At 38.0% G+C, this 19,999-nt stretch overlaps 1 long non-coding RNA gene across 2 annotated transcripts; it reads left to right on the top strand.

Moving 5' to 3' along the window:
* Positions 1 to 777: 777 nt before the first annotated feature.
* Positions 778 to 9,057, top strand: LOC120304865. Of its 2 annotated transcripts, none has more exons than XR_005555864.1 (2): positions 778 to 1,743; positions 8,367 to 9,057. It is a non-coding gene; the product is annotated as an uncharacterized LOC120304865 (long non-coding RNA). The 2 variants fall into 2 exon arrangements; XR_005555865.1 differs by lacking the exon at positions 778 to 1,743 and adding an exon at positions 1,785 to 2,428.
* The last annotated feature ends 10,942 nt before the right edge of the window (positions 9,058 to 19,999 follow it).

A 19,999-nucleotide genomic window follows, 5' to 3' on the forward strand; every position in this document is an offset into this window, starting at 1 on the left:
AGTTGCCCTCTCTCATCTAAAAGCTTTACTTCTCACGTTTCAGATTTTGCAAATTGTGCTTAGGCAATCTCAATGCTAGCCAGCGTTGGGACTGTATACAGTTATCAACAATTAGACATCTGTCACAGCAATGTCTATGGAGATTCTTAGTCATCCAGAACATGGTTATCTCAAAGATGCTTTTCAAAAGGCAGCTGGACTTTCTTGGGTTTTTTTCCTTGAAAATGTTTTGTTTCTTATCCAAGAAGCTTCTTCAGAACATGGATGAGCAGCAAAATGTTTTCAAGGGGAAAAAAAACAAGAAAATCCAGTTGCTTTTGAAAAGCAGCCTTCAGTGCCACAGCAATAATTTGTGGCTTCTCTAGCTGTGTGGCTCAAGATACGCAATTATAGTTTGGGTTATAAAAAGTTCATTGGAGGAAAAAAATTCAGCATTACAGTATTGCATAATTCCATGCATAAATCCACCCAATGGGGTATTTTTGACAATGTATGCATACCAGCAAATATCATGTAATATTTGAAAAAAATTATCCGGGTCCAATTCAAAATGTTCGTTATCCCCTTTAAAGCCCTTCATGGCATGGGTCCAGCGTGTCTGAGGAACTAGCTCATTTCAATGGGATGAGCCTGCCCCACCTGTACCACAGAAGAGGCATACTATGGACCCTGTCAGTCAAGGAATTTCAGCTGGTGAGGTCCAGAAAAACTTTTTCTCCCATGACACCTGCTCTCTGGAACATTCTGCCATCCCCAAGGTGAGATCTGCCACCCATCATTTGGCTTCTGAAAGGCCTTGAAGGCCTGCCTCTGCCTGCTGGCATGAGACCCCAATGAGAAAGTAGCATCTTGGATGTGATTAATGGATTAGACCACCTTGGCAGCTTGAAGAAGTATGGACTTCAACTCCCAGAATTCCCAGCCAGCAGGGTTGAAGTCCACATATTTTCAAGCTGCTAAGGTTGAGAAACATTGGATTAGACAGACACCTCCCACCTCTTCCCAGTGTGCACTTTGCTTCCTTCCTCCAATTTTGGTTAATTGAAAATCTCAGCAGCTTTCATTCCCAGAATTCCCCAGCCAGCAGGCAGGAGGTGAAGTTCACACATCTTAAAGTTGCTGTGATTGAGAAATGGTGATGATTGCTGTTCCTCAATGGTATGATATGGTTTTTGAATATCCAGAAAAAGAAGGAGTTTTTCCTGAGTTGTTTCTGATTTAGTCAGAAACAAGTCATTGTTAAAAGAATGGCTGGTATGTTCCCACTCCTTTTTCTTTGAATTACAGGGTTTAGTGCGCACAAGTCCCATAGAGTCCACAAAGCTCTAATTAACACCCACAGTGAAATATCTTTTGTTAAACTGGTCATTAAGCACACTTTTCTGTAGGAAAAAAACATGTTAGCTTGGTGGTCTAATGAAGGGATATACTGCCAATGCTGACAGGCTCATAATTGAACTAACTCTAAAAATAACATATGTGCCTTTACCTTTTTTTTTTCCAGGCCTTGAAAAAAATATATTAATAATTAACTATATACTTTGCTTTAAGAGAAATTCAAGAGATTTTTACTTCCTGAATAAAATGACTTAACTCTCGGAAAGTATTGTGCCCTGTGCATTGGTTTCTTTTTTGCTTGTTGAACTGCCCTTTGCCTCCTCTTCACCTCCCATAGAAACTCGCCTGCCAGTTAAGATCAGCTTCGCAGGTCCTTCTCTGGGGGCATCTCTCAATTAGAATTAGGTGAGTGGTAACCAGAGGAAAAACAATACCCCCCCTCCTCAGGATATTTCTATTCACCATCATTATAGCTCAGATGCCAACAGCACCTTGATGTCAAGCTTGTAATGTTTATAATAAGGTGATAAAATGATTGAATGTCTTTGTTGCTCTCAGAATGGAACAGTCAAAGATCATTTCTCAGTGGCCTGGCCCCCACGGTTTTGGCAGTACGGTTCTGGTTTTTGAAACGATGCCAATGCTAACAGGGTCGGGCGGGAATCATCTTATAGTCCTTCACACTGAATACAGAAATGAAAAACATTTTTCTTCTTTAACTTAGCACCATTCGACTTCGCTGCATGAGTAATTAGAATTGGCTGAATTTTGGCCAGCTCTGTCTGTATCCTTTTTCACGTTAGCCAGCATATAGGCAGAGTTTTAATTGGGCTTAATTCAGCTAGCCTATATATGTTGTTTTTATTGGCTAGACCTTGCCGGTTGATTGCAAGGAATTTGTGCATGTTATGCATAGGCTTTTATTTGTGTGATAAAAATAGCTTTATTGAGTGACCCACCAAGATTCCAAAATATTTTCAAGAAATCTGCAAATTTTTTTTTTTACAGAAGACAGCACAGGGAAAGCTGTGAACAGAATGCACATTCTGCAGAAAAAGCAACAATGTGAAGTTTCTTTTCCTAGCAAAAAGTAGGAAGCTGCTGTCTTTATTTCCAGAAAAAAACTTAATGATTGATGTATAAAATGCAAAGAGAAGATTGAGAGAATGTCTCTTATGTCTCATGATTGATAGATAGATTGATTATATTTCTACCAATTGCAATCTAACTAGAGTCTTGGCAGTTTCCAACAAATAAGATAAAGCAAAAATAATAAAATATAACCATAACACATATAATGCAGATACTCTCATAGATATCCAAGACAACAATAATGACTGAAATACAGAATATCATAAGGTTAATACATATGGTAAATTTTTATTAAAGTCAACAGTTAAAGTATCCATATTGATTTTCTAAAAGCAAGAAAAGAATTATGGGAGATGCAACTCCTGAAGGACAGTGTTCGGTAGTCTGAGAAAACTCACAGGATAAATCTCTTTCTGACAGGTGAGAAAGATAAGCCCAGAAAGTAGAAGCCTCTTTCTGAAGATTTTAATTGTAGAACAGGTTGATAATTGCAGAAGAGGTGCCTCAATCAGATCTAATCCTTTTCCCATCATAATCTTCTCTTATCCTAATTCTTTATTCCTTCAGAGTCTCCTATTAGTCTTCTGTTGTGCTTTCCACGGTCTCTTCTAAAACCCCTCATTTCTGGGTCAAACAATATATTTTATTTAAAATTGGAATGGTAATGGTTAAAAGTAAATATAGGCAATCATAGAGTTTGTATTTCTCCAGGCTTGTAATAGAATCCACACATGAGAAGAATACAGTAGGGATCCCCAGTTGATCTTCCTCCCCGTGTTGTGGTCTTCTCCATTCTAATTCCCTCACTCCTCCTGGAGACCATATAACTTACCTTGTACCTCCCAGTGCACCCACCCATACAGTTGTAACACAGGAAGAGAGCAAAACCACAATCACTTTTGTAGCATAGATGCACCCATTCTTCACCACATAGAGCAGGGGTGTCAAACTGCCGGTCCATGAGTCGGATACATCACGCCAAAACCGTGCCCACCCCATTGCCAGCAATGAGGAAAAGGTCACGCTAGGTCACATGTCAGGTGACCTCGTGAGTTTGACATCCATGACATAGAGGCAGCTGTCAAGCTGTTTACTTCAAGTTACTTACAATAACTTTTGCCAACCACAATACTTACAATCTCTTACAATACAAGATTAACAAGAAAGGTATAACAATTTGAGGAACTGAATTATTTTCCCAGTATGCTGCCGACATATCCATAGCATACATCAATGGAATCCTCATTTTCTCTTTTTCTATCTTTTTGTGAACTGACAGAGGACTCTTCCCTGATGACATACAGGTGCTTTTTACAAAACTCTCCTTTTTATCAGCCTGGGACCTGACCATCACAGCAATACTTAGGCACTTACCACATTACCTGATTAATCTCTGAGAAGAAGCTACATACACATACAGATGTTTCCTGTGATCACACTCTCTTTTTCCATTTATTCTGTCTTTTTGTATGCAATGGCCATATGGTTCAAAGTTGCCCAGTTTCATTCCCATGGGGTACCATTTTTATGACTTCTTGACCATATTCATATAATACAACCTCTAAAACATTTTACTTAGAGTCAGCCTATTTTATTATTAACAATTTTCAGTTCATCATCTATGGGAATTTTAGAACACAAATCCTCTCCAGGCCCCTTCAGGTAAATTGAAAATACAGTAATGAAATAAGAAGGCAATATACAATATGATAGAATTCTTACTACAGTTCAGGTGGTGCAGCTATGAAGTCAGTTTCATCAACTCAATGGGTAGTCATAAGTGCAGTGTGAGATGTAGATTCCAACTTTGTTTGTTTATCCAATTTAGAGACTATCCGTCTCACTCACAACTTCCCTGATGTGAATGAAATGGTTCATGTGCATAGAACATAAAATTCCCGTTTCTCTTAGCAGCCTCTTGAAATCTCTTGACAGTTAAGGGACTCCTTGAAAGTAGGCTGGGATATGGGGAGAGTCAGTGAATGAAAGGAATAAAAATAAAGTTAAGATGTGAGATTAAAAATGTTTCCATAAATATAAGCAGAATTTTGGCCTGTGCCATAGACATGAGCTGCTTTTGAGCTGTAAACTCCCTCAAATCTGAAAATAAGTTTGAATACAAATCTACGTGTTTCTGAGCAGCTATTAATAAGATTGCACAGTTAAGACTTTTCTTTACTCTGAAACAGTTAATGTGAAGATCTTTTTTTTTTTTTGCTTCGTTAAATAATGCAACTTCCAAACAAACTTCAGACAAGTGAGCTGAGATAGAGATGTTAGGGTTTCATGATCCTATTAGACTGCAAAAGGATAGATAATATTCCAATATACACTCTCTTTTCTGCTATTGTTATTAAACACTAAGTCAATTAGGCACTTTGTTTTACTTTTTCTTTAAAGGGTCCCAAGCCTTCCTCAGGTTTCACATTTTCACTGCATAGCTGATTATTTAGAGAACAGGCTTGTTCCAGACAGCTTTAATTAAACTGTACTGCAAAACCAGATATAGATCAATGGAAATGATCCATAACAAGGGGCTAATCATGTATTTAGCAGCGTTCAGTCCAGTTGAATCACCCTCTCCTATTTCTGTGGCTTTACGTTCATGTGGCAAAGGCTGAATGTGTGCTTGGTTGTGGGTTCCCCCCACCTTTAATCTGTCCCATTAGAGGCCATATGCTTGGGCTTCAAGAGAGACAAGGCCTGTCTGCAATCTGCCAGGGATTTAGAAACATCGATAATTTGTGAATAGTCATGTTGGTACTGGTCGAAGGGTTAAGTGCTTAGCACACCAGGGGCGCCTCTTTGGGGACTGGAACTCTTAGTTGACTGTTAGGAACTTGATCCGCTGTGAAACGTCTTTAAAGCACATGCAGCAATGGAGCTTTATTAGCTCTGGGATTTAAAGACACGTGTTAAATGATATTACAGTATATTAGGTTTAAATGCAGAGGATATATCAAAGAAAGGAACATAGTGATACCATGCAGGGGGGAAAAACACATATTCTATCAACAATTGTGTTCTCTTGCTGAAACAAGTATTTTCTTCCTCAGCTAAGAGGATAGTATTGCAACTAGTCTTCAGGTTGTTGTCGTGGAGAAAATAAGCAGGAATATTAGATATGTTTGCTGCTTTTATCCAACTAACTAGATAGATAGATAGATAGATAGATAGATAGATAGATAGATAGATAGACAGACAGACAGACAGACAGACAGACAGACAGACAGACAGACAGAGACAGACAGACAGACAGACAGACGAATGGAAGAAGAGAAGGGAAGAGAAGAGTTGGAAGATAATAATCTTGCTGCTGCTGTTAGTGTCTGCTCCATCTAGAAAATAAAAGCCATATTCCTAAAGTACGTACACGCTTTATATAATAATTTGTGCAGACTTCAGCTAAACAATTTGATCAAGTCAAATATGTTCATTGATTTTCCTTTCAAGTATGGAGCAATCAGTGTAGGTACTTTTATGATTTAATAGACAGTTTCAAAGTTTAAAATGTAAATGCTACATTGCCTACCACAAAAATTCACTTTGAATGTTTCATTCTGCTTGATAACTGTTGAAAGTAAGATGTGTTATCTTTTTTATGCAGTGATTTTGTTATTTGCTTTATTATATGTTTAAGGACTCTTGTTAAATAATTTGAGGGGCAAAATAGCAGTCTTTTAGAAAAATTGATGTCTGCAATACACTTTAGTGAATAGCTCCCATCCAGTGACAGTTATGGCCAAGATCCAATGAAAATAGATAATGAAAGTACAAGGGATTTCACTGAAATAAGGACAATTTTTGCTAAAGGTGGCCTTTCTACCTCATAATTATTTAACAAATATATAAGAGTTGTAAGCACAGATACATTTCCAGTTACCTCATTGTTCCAATACTGCTTAGTTAATGAGAATATTGATGGAATACATAAAATGAGTAGTTGCTTTGAACATGGAACATGAAGTCCTTTTGACCTCTATGGTGATTATTGATCTTGGGTCTACCTTTGTCAATATTCACCTCTGATATCAACCATTTCCATCTGTTAACAGCTTTCTAGCATTGCGACATCACATGAGAAGACATTGGACGATGATGTGACTGCTCTATTCTTTACAAAGTTGAAATCAGTGTAAAAATGCTGCACAAATTGTTCACAACCTATAGATAATGGGAAAAAATAATCTTTTGCCTCCTGAATCCAGTAGCATTTTTTTTCAAAATAGACTGTCTTAAAAGCATTGTGGAAAAAACAGGAAATGGTGTGTGTGTGTGTGTGTGTGTGTGTGTGTGTGTGTGTGTGTGTGTGTAGTACATATTATCTAAGAGAAGCTTTTGTTCCTCCTTCATATGAATTAACATTAAGCTAATAAAAAACAACAAAATAATGTTTTTGTTCCCCTGCCCCCCCAAAAGCTAACCATGAAATCACTGTTCAGCACTACAGCCACTGATCTACAGTGTGTGCAAGACACTGTAGTGTTGAAGAAAAGAATTGGAGAGTAAGATGTATAATGACTAATAAAAAATAATAATAATTAGGGAGTCTCAGGCTGCTATAGTGAAGAATAGTCCAACGTGACTCAGATCCCACTGAAGAGGAATTGGCAAAGGAGTATCTGTATAAGGACAGTGTCACTTTTGGGACCTATTAAATACACTCAGGGAAATACGCAAGAACCATTACCTAGGCAATAGGGGCTGAAACATTATTTAAGTCCTGAGAAGCAAGATAGTATTCATAAGCAACACAGACAACCCTGTTGCACCAGGGTTTAAGAAGAGAAGGAAAGCATAATCAGATCAGGAAATCAACTCACGATCCAGTGTCCACTGGAGTTGGACAGCCAATAAATATAAATAAATTACTAAATAATGCATTCAGGAAGACAAGAAGTATATTTGTTGAGATAGGTTATAATAACAGAATCTTGCAAGCCTGGTTGCAATTATAGAAGAGGTTTGGAAATAAAAGAGATGAAGAAGATAAATGACCTGCAGCAAGGAGAATGAATGTTACATGATGATGGATGCACTTGGAAGACTAGGTTAGGGACAGATCATTATGGAGAAAATCTATGTGGTCGCTAGAGTCAACAATTATTTGATGGACATAGTATGCTTTATTTTTATTTATGTATTTATTTTTGCATTAATGACACAAATGAATTGAGTTCTACCTGCAGTTTATTTTATTGCATTGAAATTGTTGAAAAAAATATATCCCATTCTCTAAGCACTGATGAGGGCATTTCCAAAGAAATCAAATTCATAATCAAGTCCTGAAGAGAACAAATCATATATGACATTACAAACATCCATGTCTACCGCTGGCAATCTGTAACAGCTGTGGAAAAATGAAGTTTTAATTATTATTTTCTTTCTTTGCATTCTGCCTGTCCCAGGGCAGAAGCAAGAACAGAGGACAGGTATTTCAACCTCAGCAAGTTTAAGATGTGTGGACTTCAACCAATTGAGAAATTCTGGAAGCTGACATCCACACGTTTTACAGTTGTTGAGGCTGAGAAACACCATTCCCCAACCATTTATATTCACAGGGAGCAAATAATCCCATAATTGAAAATATCTAGGAACAGCTTAAATATCTAGGACTACTCACCCTCCTAGATCGTGAACTACTAAACTTATCTTCATAAACATCTATCATGACACTATTCTTTACGTGAGTTAACTTATCCGCTTTCTGGTCTTATGCCTATTTAATAAGAACCAGATCTCACTTGATTGGATGGGTTGTATTCATGCATACAGCTGCAGTCTTAACAACTTCAAATTCTGTTGTGTATAATAGTATACAAATATAATATTATACAAATATATTACACAATATAATATAAATAAATATGATGTGTTCGTACACGAAATATTGAAAGCTTGAATGAATGTGTCATTGCATCTCTTTTATATTATAGGACTACAAACACACCTTGAAGAACAAATGGGCCTAAAAGTACCAGCTTTAATTATGGTACCTGTGGTGGACTTGCCAGGAAACAAAATGATTCACATAGCATGTTGGCTCAGCCAGTAACTAAGGATCACACATCACGAACAAGAAAACATCAATAATGGAGTTATTGGTGGAGTTAGTACTAACTACTCTGTGTATTATCTGATGCTAATAAGTACATTTAAACTTAGAATATTTGTCAACAATTTTTTCTAGCTGCCTTCTGACAGAATTCAGAAATAATGTCTGTAATTCCAGAATCCTCTAAAATCCTTGTATTTTTCATATTAAAATCAAAATTATGATGCATCATTTTGGTGTGGTTTTTACAGAGAATTCATCAGACAAAAGTTTTTAAAGTTTTTATTTATATATTGCAATAATTTAGTTCAAACATTCCATATATTTCCAATATGTACTTATAAATATTTTACTTCTATGAAATATATACAAGTGTTTTCTTAAAATGAAGTTAACCTTCCATTTAATGTATCAAATATAAATGAATTGTTGCTGAGGCCATCATTTTATTGTGGCACTTGCAGTGAATTATCCTGAGCAGGATTCTACATATTTGTTTCAAAAAAAAAGTCTCTCTATTGTTTTAATCAACTCCTGCAAATGTTTGCCAAATTAAAGACTTATTTTGTAAATTGAGAAATTGGGCTTCAATGTATACATCATAAAACTTTCTTCTCTACAAACACTCTTTTCTTATACATAAATACAACATGCTTTAATATAATGTAGTTTGGACATATATAAGAATTTGGTCTTTCCTATACATGACACGTATAAGCAATTGATAATGGTAATGGATGTTTCTAATATACCATATATACATATATGTACGTATACATATATACACCAGGATTCCCTTCGCCCGGAAGATCTTGTGGACCTTTTGGGCTTATGCCTCAAGACCTACTTCACGTTTCAGGGTAACACCTATGAGCAAATAAAGGGTACCCCCATGGGGCCACCCATTTCCAGCGTTATTGCCGAGGCTGTATTGCAGTGGATAGAACAAGTAGCGATGGCTCAGTATTGTCCCAAATTCTGGGCCCGCTACGTTGATGACACCTTTGTTGTCATCAAAAAGAGTCGGAAGGCTGACTTTGTGGGCATACTTAATTCGGTGTGTGTGGACTTGCAGTTTACGGAGGAGGAGGAACATCAAGGCAGGCTGGCGTTCCTTGACGTTTTGGTCCATCGCCAGCCTGATGGGACCCTTGCTACTAGGGTCTACCGCAAGCCCACGCACACCGATAGGATCTTGCATTTTAACAGCAACCATCTGGTGGCCCACAAGGTCAGCTGTATTAGAACCCTGTTTAAAAGAGCTGACTCACACTGCAGCACAGCCAAAGCTAAGGCTGAAGAAAGGAAATACCTGTTCCACACCTGTAGACATAATGGATACCCCAATAAATTTATCAGGCGCCACAGTGCTCTATCCAGACCTCCCCATAACCCACCTATTGGGGAGCTACTTCCACAGACTACACGTATTACTCTCCCCTATGTCAGTAACGTTTCTGAAGCCACGGCTAGGCTATTGTCACCCTATGGAATAAGGGTGGCACATAGACCAGACTGCACATTGCGTTCCTGTATCATGAGGTTGAAAGATCCACTCCCCGTTACTGAGAAATCTGGGGTGATCTATAGAATCCACTGTATGGATTGCCCAGGTAATTACATGGGAGAAACCTCTAAAAGAGTAAGGACAAGAATACAGGAACACAAGCTGGCAATAAAAAGAGGGGAGCACTATTCGCAGATCTTCACTCACATGGTAGAGCTTGGACACAAGTTTGATTTCAGTGGGGTGCAGGTTATTGCTAGTGATGCCTCCAAGAGCGGCAGACTCCTCAAAGAGGCTTGGTTCTCGGACTGTAAGTCTATTAATCGATGTGTGGAGTTACATCCTGCACACCAGGTCATGAAAACTTGGGAGGCACACATTTGTTCCAGATGAAGGAAGCACCCCACTGTTTGCAATCTCAATTGTTCCAACAAAGAGATAGACAACGAGGTAAGGACGATCCTACCATCTGGAGTGCCCCCGGCTATTAGCAATTCCTGCGCGCACCCATTGATGAACGAAGAATTCGTTGACAACAGCAACCCACCCCCTGGTGCTCTGGATGCCCCGAACACTTCTCCCCTTCCCCCTCCCCCTCCTCGATATTGCGTCCGACCTACTGAACGGTATAGAACACTTCTCCCCCCCCACTCTTGAGGTGAAACAAGACAGCTCTCCTCGTGGCGATTTTGGTGCTTGTGTTCCGGAGGATTCACTTATTGTACCTGGTTTGGATGCCTGTTTGAAGATCGGAACCCCTGGAGTGGATGATGACTGCAACCGCCCCATTAAGGGTCCCATCACGCGTTCCCAAGTAGCACGGTGGAAGCGTGAGGTGCACGCGCGAAGACCGCAGTTGGAATTTCCTCCGAGGGGAGAGTTGAATCGGACGCCAAACTGACAGGAACGGAGATTGCAACGAACTGCTGTGTATCCCACGCACGGAAGGGCGGCGGGTTGGGGGCTATAGGGGAAGATGGGAGCACGCATGGGGTGGCATGCCCCCTGAGAGTGATATGTCAGACACGGGGGAGGGAGATAGCCGGATCCGGGATTTCGTCGCAGGATCGGTCTGCAGTTACACAGGTTACTCTAGTGCGTAGTGACATGGAATGCTCGCCTCCCAGCCTAGGAGCCGCACGCAACAGAGAAGTAATCAGCTGCAAGAACTTAGAACTCAGAAATACTTCTGACATGAGTGATGAGAGGATCAATCGACCGGGCCCCATAACGAGGTCTATGAGCCGTGTGCAGCCGCGTTTGTGCTTATAAACTAGCTCCCCCACCCTCTGGCTTTTAACACCCTGACGATGATGGCAGCAATACAGCCATCGAAAGCTAGGTTATCTATTTATTAAACATTTAATTGTTTTACCTCCTGGTGCTCGTTTTTATCTTTTGAATACATATATATGTATATATATGTGTCTATACACACACACATAATACACACACACACACACACACACACAATCATTCTTGTTTTTTAATCTTCTGCAAATGTAGAAGTTATGTATATCCCTTTAAGAGATGATTAAACCATTAGAATCTTTTGTTGGAGAAGTAGATTGGAGATTGCTTAAAACAGGGATAAGTTAGTTTTAATTATTACTGAAATAATGAAAAGAAGAGCAGACATATGACAACAACTAGTATAGGAACCAGTTTTGAAATTCAAAATGATGATACTGAAATAGTGGATAGTTTCTATTTTTTTAGGATTGACTATCAACAATAAATGGGCTAGCAGTAAGTAAATACATTGCAGAATAGTACTTAATAAGATAATGAAGATTTTTGGAAAGTTATTTAGGTGCCTAAGATGTAACCTTTCTTACAAAAATTGGAATCATCCAGACAATGATTTTCCCTGTCACACTCTATGGTAGTGAAAGTTGGACTTTTAAAAAGCAGGATTCATAGTATATTGATGCATTTTAATTTTGCTGTTAGAAAGGTTACTGAGGAAGCCAAACAAATAGAACAAAGAATAAATCAGTCTGGAGTTCTCATTCAAGATACAAATGACCAAGCTCAAATCATCATATGTTGGACACATTATGTGAAGACCTAGCTCTCTTATGAAGCTGGGAGAGATAGAAAGAGAAGAAAAAAATGGCCAGGATCAAGATGGATAGACTCAATTACAGTGATGATGAGTGCACTACTAGAAGATCTGAAGGCACAGGTTGAGGTCAGATCATTCTGGAAAAAATCTGTCTGGGTGCTCACTAAGAGTTGACATCAGCTTGATGGTACTTCAAGTATAGGTTGGTATGCACCTGCATTCCGTTCCCAGCTGGTTGACCTTGAAGCCGTGTCTCAGGGAGATACAGTGAACTTTACATTTCCCCTGAGCCCCCCCCCCTTCCATCCAGTCTCCCTCCCTAGAATTCATGGCAGACTGGCACAGAGCAAAGGTGAAGCACAAGCATGAGGTGGCAGCTGACACAAAGAGATAATAGTAGAAGAAGCTTCATCATAATCAGACTGTCAGTCCTTCTAGGTCAGTGGTTCTCAACCTGTGGGTCGGGACCCCATTTGGGGTCAAACGACCATTTCACAGGGGTCACCAAACAAGGCTGTCCGCCATTTTTTCCCCCTTTGGCCACGCCCTTGGCACCCGGTGATGTATAAGTGGTTGGGGGTCACCACAACATGGGGAACTGTATTATGGGGTCGCGGCATTAGAAAGGTTGAGAACCACTGTTCTAGGTAGACCAAAAGAAGGCTAAAGCTATTCTTTATTCAGATTGGCAATAATAACAGAATGTTGAAAGAATGATTATGCTCATATTATTACAAACCACTTTTCTCTGCCTTGCATCTCACCAACTAAACAGTCCAGGACACTCAGAAGGCTTATTTTAATACTGATTTTTTTTCTTGTTAATAACTAATTTATACTTATGACCAACTACTTCACTTTTCAAATGTATCACTCTTTCTACGGCTTCATATCTTTTGGTTAGTAAAATGGGTCTGAGAGTGATACAGTGTTATTATTTGTTATAATCTCACATTTTGATCCAGTATTTGTTGCCAAAATTGTCCACAAATGAATTGCAGTATAAAAAAGAAATGAAAATTAAACTTTTAAGTAAGTGGGTTGGCTCACACATGTTCTTAAGAAAATCCAGGATGCAGTATACAGCCACATTCATTTCTATAATAAGATTAATATAAGGGTGTCTAACATTAGCAATTTTAAGACTTGTGGATCTGAACTCCCAGAATCCTGCTGGCTGGGGAATTCTGGGAGTTGAAGTCCACAAGTCTTAAAGCTGCCAAAGTTGGACATCCCTGGTTTAATGAGAAGCTGTTTGCATCTGGAAAATATACTGACAACACAAAATTCTGTACTGACATTGAGAGAAATATCAGAAAAACATAGCTACTTTTTATCCCAGTATTGCTTCTCTCAAACTAGATCACTGCCAATGTAGAAGAAATGTACTCCTTTGCAAAAGATCTGAGATTTCTGATGTAACTCTGAGGATGTGAAATGAACTCTGATTGCAGCATATTTAGTTGCACTATTGAACTGGGGCCATATAGAGCTTCCTGTTATATTCATGCAGATGAAAGAGATAGAAATGTGAAAGTGTATTAGGCAGGCAAATATATTTGCCTATTCCAATGTATCAGGTTAACTTTCAGCTAGATAATCTCAAAACAATTATTCAGGGTCTCCAGAGGTTCCCGTGATTCATAGATGAAAATGAGTAGGATTACAGGATGTTTGAATACTAAAGTTAATTTATCCTACTGATTTATTTAGATACTGAAAAGCATAAAGAATCAGATAAAATCCCTGTAGTCCCAGGTCAGGAGATAGAACAAAAATCCTCCACCACCTGCACCAACCTCTGGAAAGTTGCAACATCATGCTTCTCTCCTCAATCCAACCCCCAAAATTCAGAGTTGCAGACCACCACAGCCCCTTCCAAATGTAAGCTATTAAGACAACCAAGGTTTTTATTCTCCTAAACCAATTGCCATTTTACGATTCAAACAATAAGGAAGGGCAGGAGATGTAGAGCAGTGGTTCTCAACCTTTTTAATGCTGCGACCCCCAACCGGTCGTAAGTCGAGGACTACTCAACCGATTGTAAGTCGAGGACTACTCAACTGGTGCAGCATCGTTTGCAGAATGCGACTTTTGGCGGGCTCAGCACGGCAGAGACAGCCTGGACAATTCCTATTGGCTTTTGAAAGCCAATAGAATTAGACTCTATTCAAGAGAGTCTATTCTATTGGCTTTCAAAAGCCAATAGAATAAAAGGGAGTAGCGCAGCTAAGGAAAAGGGGGGGAAAATGGGGGACTGCATTGTTTGGCGACCCCCGTGAAATGGTCGTTCAACCCTAAATGGGGTCCCGACCCACAGGTTGAGAACCACTGATGTAGAGAATGAACAGGAAGATCATGATGGAGATAAGTTACCAAAGGACAAAAAGGGAAATGTTGCTTGAGTAAGATTATGAAAATGTCTATGACATCATTATAATTCACATGAATATGAAAGAAGTAGGATAGGATGCACAATAAATGTTACAATGCTGGCCTGTCATATGTAATGGTATTAAATACATAAGTAAACTTTGATATGGCAAAAATGAGTTTCGTTGCAAGCTGTATACATTGTCTTACTATTTAGGTTTCAGTCCCTTCTAAGCATCTAAGTACATATTTTGCTGGCTCAGAAATAATAAAAAGTCTATGCAGTGCTCTAAGAACTAGACTACATGCACTTCCCTGCAAGTGAGTCTGATTGATTTCAGTTCTAAATAAGTATACGTTGATTTGCACAATTTCACTGCTTTTACCTACCACTCCCTTAAGTAAGTTGAAAGAGTATATCTTTTGATACATCAAAAGATAATATTCTTTTTGAAAGCTCATGACACTATGTTTCTCTTTAAAACTTTTCACAGATGTTCGCTGTAATATATCAGCCAGGCTTACTGAGTTTTTAAATAGAAACAAGCAATTTGTTCAATAGTGTTATGAAAGTGGGTACAGTTTCACAAAGAAATCCAAGCCTTACATAACAGAAGGAAATAATTTAACATTTCTATTAAGGAAACATTCATTATCAAAACCTGTTGTAGAAAAGGTTATTTTTTCAATGTCGTTGTAATCAGCTGTGGATATAGTGATGTTTAAATAAGGTAAGTGATAAAAGTGTAGTATTTAAAATGTTTTTAATCTTTTTAAGAAACCCCCCTCATACACACACACAGAGAGAGAGAGAGAGACAGAGACAGAGACAGAGACAAAGCTATGCAATAAAATAGAATTTTATGGAGAGGTTTTTAATCTGAGAAGTGCAAATACTTATGCCACAATAGGACATGAGTTCGGAATACAGTACTTTTAAAACAGACAATGCAAAGTTTTGTTCCAGTTTCTTTGATTGTATAAACCTTCCAGAAAATTTACAGTAATTCACATGGGAAGCTACTCAGCATGCATACAAAGATTTCCAGGTTGCACTACAAGCAGGAGGAAAGAGTAGTTTGTAACTTGTTTTATTTTTTCAGTCTCTGTTCTTCTCTCCTTTAATTTTGCAGTGCCTCAGGAGAGGGAAATTAAGTAAAGATTGTCTTAATGTTATGTGGGGATGAATTAATGTAATAATCAACAGGCCCAAATAAACTCCCTCTAACTTTGAAGTGTTCTCTCAAGGTATTTAAACCTACATTCCTGTGCATGCTGAGCTGGCAGTAAATCCCATGGAACTTTGTGAAAATGACTTCTAATTAGGTACATACAAGTCTGCAGAATAAATCTTTAATTGTAACAAAGGAGGTTAAAAAAATGAGGAAAGTTAAGAGGATTTCACTTTATGATTTGGCCATTTGGCCACAGTGATCGCTTCTGTGCTATCATAGTCTAAGATGGACCAAGTATTCATTATCATTCACAGGTTCATTCAGTTTGAAGAAAAAAAAAGAAGTGATTCCTATGTAGCAGTGTTTCTCAGCCATTACTAATTTTAAGATATGTGGACTTTGATTCCCAGAATTCCCCAGCCATTTGCATTTGCTGTCTGGGGAATTCTAGGAGTTGAAGTTCACACATCTTAAAGTTGCTAAGGTTGAGAAACACTGCTATATAGAATAAAAGACAATACCCAAGTATTTAAAACAAGGATTTTTGATCTCCTACCTACTTACTGTACTTTAGGGAAGCACATTAAAATCTGCCCAAGGGCATCTTTCCAAGCTTTGCATGGCTTGCAAATAACCAGCAACAGAGCATCTCTTATGGAAGAGATGATCTGAAGCAAGCTGAAGAATGTTTCCCTGAACCCACTGTTTCACTGATGTGCCACAATCTAGCAAAATGTCATGATGGAATACATTTTATCTCAAATAAATGAATGCATTGATCTAATCAAGGCTTCTAGTTTGCACTGGAATGTATGCATATTGGCATTTTGAGAGGTGGAAGCTGTCCTAGTGACCAATGGCCTCGCAGACCGAGGTTACTTCCATAAACCTAGTTTAAGGAGCATGGTTCTGCACTTTCTGATAAGAATTTGACATTTATTTTTAGGAAGCCTATTCTTACTATTGTAACTATGTCTGGCACTTGGAATTCATATTAAGAGGAGTTGACAATTTACTAATTTATGTTGTCTTTCCTTATATTTTGGTGGTTTTTGGCAGGCTAGCCAGTGTTGATGTATTGCTTAAGCATTCAAACTACAGACTGAGCTCTTGAAAGCTTGTATAGAAAACTTTCTTTTTTTCATCTGAACACTGAATATTTTTGACATATTTTAAAATTTAATTTACAAAAACAAACCAAATACCTGAGAAATGAGTCCTTCTGTTAGTTGCAAATGCCCCATTTTTAATGACACACTCCTCTGAATGATGGCTCCCTCCCCTGTCAGTTGGCATAGATTGATGTTTATTGTTTGTTTCATACCATTCTTTCTTCTTTTTAGTTAGCTTTTTGAGAGCCATTTCTTTTAAACATAAATATATAATGGGCAATTCCACAGTATTTTTATTTAAAGATCTTTTTCAGTAATGACCATTGTACCAGAATACTTTCACATATACTCAGAGAGAGTGAGTCTCTGTATAATACATACTGTATATCACACACACACATACAAACAAACACACTCATCTTTCATTTGACCAATGGATTTGGAGTCTTGTTTTTGTCATTTCTATGCTAGTATTACTTTTAATTTATTTCCCTTCTTGTTCCTTATAATCCACCATTGCTTAAATTCAAGATTTAATTCAAGATGCCCTCCTGCTTGAGCAGGTGGTTGGACTAAAAGATCTCTAAATTCCCTTCCAATTGTGTTATTCTGTGAATCTGATTTCATACAATTTGGTGCAGTTGTTCAAGGTGTTAGTCTAGAAATCCGGAGACTGAGTTCTAAGTCTCTCTTAGGTATGAAATCTGGCTAGATGTTTTTGGGCTAGTCACTCTCAATCCAACACACCTCACAGGGAAGGGGGCAGTGCTGTTGTTGTGAATAAGTATTAGGTATGTTGGCAATTTCTTAAACTAGACCTAGGTAATTTCAGATTCTGGATTTTAATTATCGTAAGGGGCTCCCCTTGAGGTAACCTTGTAAATTTCTCATTTGTAAAGAACACAACTAACATTTATTTCTCTGCTGCCATTTCCTACAACTAACATTAAATGCTTTCCTGGAGCAGGGGGTATTTGCTGATTCTCTTAAAGAAGGAGGTGTCTTAAGCAGGGACATTTTTGTAATTTGACTTAAACTTTAACACCATGATGACTATTGAAATAAAAGGGGAATACCAGTCATATTGTAACAGAAGAGGAGTTTTAAGTGGTAAAATAAAGCAACGATTCAGCCAGCCAATGTTTCTATTAATGCTTTTATTAATTTACAATTTTCCTTTAAAAATAAAAAAAGGCTGTAGTAGTGTAATGTCAGCTTCAATTCCCATGCCAGGTACTGCCTCATCACAAGTTTACTCTCCAAATATACATTTAACCTCCCTTGCTGTAGAACATGAGTTGACTTCACATAGTGTTTGAATTTGATTCTATATCTTTGCTATATAAAAAAGTATTATGGTCTAAGATGGCCCAAGTGTTAGATCCTCATTAAACGGTTCCTCCATTTAGAAGAAAAAAAGAAATGATCTTTGCCAAATACAATTACTTCCCACTGTAATTTTCTGGGCTTTTGGTTGATCTCCAGAATGTTAGATTTTCTGAAATATCATGAGAAGCAGGGCTTTATTCACAGAAGATCACTTCTGGACCTAACGGACAGTCCGACAATTGTGTGTCTGAAGTCAACCCACTCTTTGTCACCTTTAGTAAATCTATCTGCTCCAGAGGAATATCTTGTGCTTATTGTGAGATTATACATAGCCTCCTCCTCCCCCTCCCCCTCCTCTTACTTTTTCATATCTTAAGTATAGGGAACTCATGCCTGCTAGCTGAATACTTTTCTACTTTTGTTTAAAGCAATCTCAAAGAATTTATGGAAATGTTATGTGTAATGAGAGACAAGTCACTGGAGGATTTCTTACTTTTCAAAAACTCTTTTGGTAATGTTGATTGGTTTACTAGATAAAAGGCCAGATTAAATGAGATCATTAACACCAGCTTGGCGAACCCTAAAAAAAAAACCAAAAAAAAACACCTATGACAGAATCCCTTTCTTTGATACAGGAATAAAGCAGAGCGCTTTTGAAACCCAGGAATGTAGTCTCAAGATGTATGCCTCTGTGTATGTATATGTAGACACATATTTCAATAGCAAAAGTAGCTACCCCTCACTGGTGTTTAGTTTCAACAATGCAAGATGTGACTCTTTCACAGCACAATCCCGTGTAGACAAAAAGCTTTCCTGGGGTTGAGATCCTGCCATTCATATGATTATTTAGAGAGAGACAGCTCCATTACTTCAGTGTCTGTTCTTCAGATGAAGAACAAAAACATTAAGAGTTTTTTTAATGTAGTATACGCAACCATTTTTTATTATTTAAATCAGAGTTAATGTTAAATAAGTAAAACTTTGCCTGCAGGCTTCTGCAAACTAATGTTTTATTTTGACAGTGCTGCTGCAGCTTTCCCCTTCTTATTTCTGAAAGCATTGTGAGAAGTAACTTAGATTTTTGCTCTGTGCTTCCTTTCTTTTTATTATCAGGGTTTTGGGGATTTTTTTTTTTGCTTTGCTTTGCTGCTTTTCCCAAGATCATACACAGACTTTCAGCACTCTTTATTTATCAGCTGTTGAGCAGAATTAAATAAGAGCTACAAGTGCATAACTTTTTAGGGATATGAATTTCTATGCCAGTGAGAAAAGATCAGAAGCAGCAGCTACTCTTCCTTGAAAGCAGTGGTGCACCGAGAAAATCTTAAGATTTTTTTTTTCACTGACCAGTCAACTCAAGCCTTCCTTCCTTCCATATTCAACTAGACTAGTTCTGCTTTAGCATCAACAAAGTTCACAACCAAATTTCATTACCTGCAGGGATTATGTTGCACAGATTTTTCTATCAAAAAAGAATGACACTTATTTTACAAAGACAGTAAGTCAGAGTCATTTAGTGATCTGGAACAATTGTATTTGCACACACAAGTTAACATATGACCTATAAAACCTAGTATGTAATAAATGTCATTTAAAAAAAACCCACTGTAATTTTAATGTCTCTAATCCTTCAACTTTCCTCAAAATTGGCATAGGTAATATTCCCAAATTTAAGGTGAAGAAAATAGTGTTTTAGCCATGGAACAAGGTCTCTAAATCTTTGCTGTCTGGCAAACTCAAGTGAACTGGTAAAGTGGTAATGGGTTTTTGTAGAAAAATATCTTATTTGCAAGACGTTGAAGATAGTGGGAATTATGACTCTGTTCACAAACTACTGACTATATTTTAGTTTGACATGTTGGACAAGCTTACCCTCGTGATTAATTCCATTTGCTGCACAAAGTCAGAAAATTGATTTTAGTGAGCCATGGTTCAGTTACTCATGGGTAT

Source organism: Crotalus tigris, unplaced genomic scaffold, assembly GCF_016545835.1.
Source record: "Crotalus tigris isolate CLP2741 ecotype Arizona unplaced genomic scaffold, ASM1654583v1 scf7180000017546.9332058, whole genome shotgun sequence".
Lineage (NCBI taxonomy): Eukaryota > Metazoa > Chordata > Lepidosauria > Squamata > Viperidae > Crotalus > Crotalus tigris.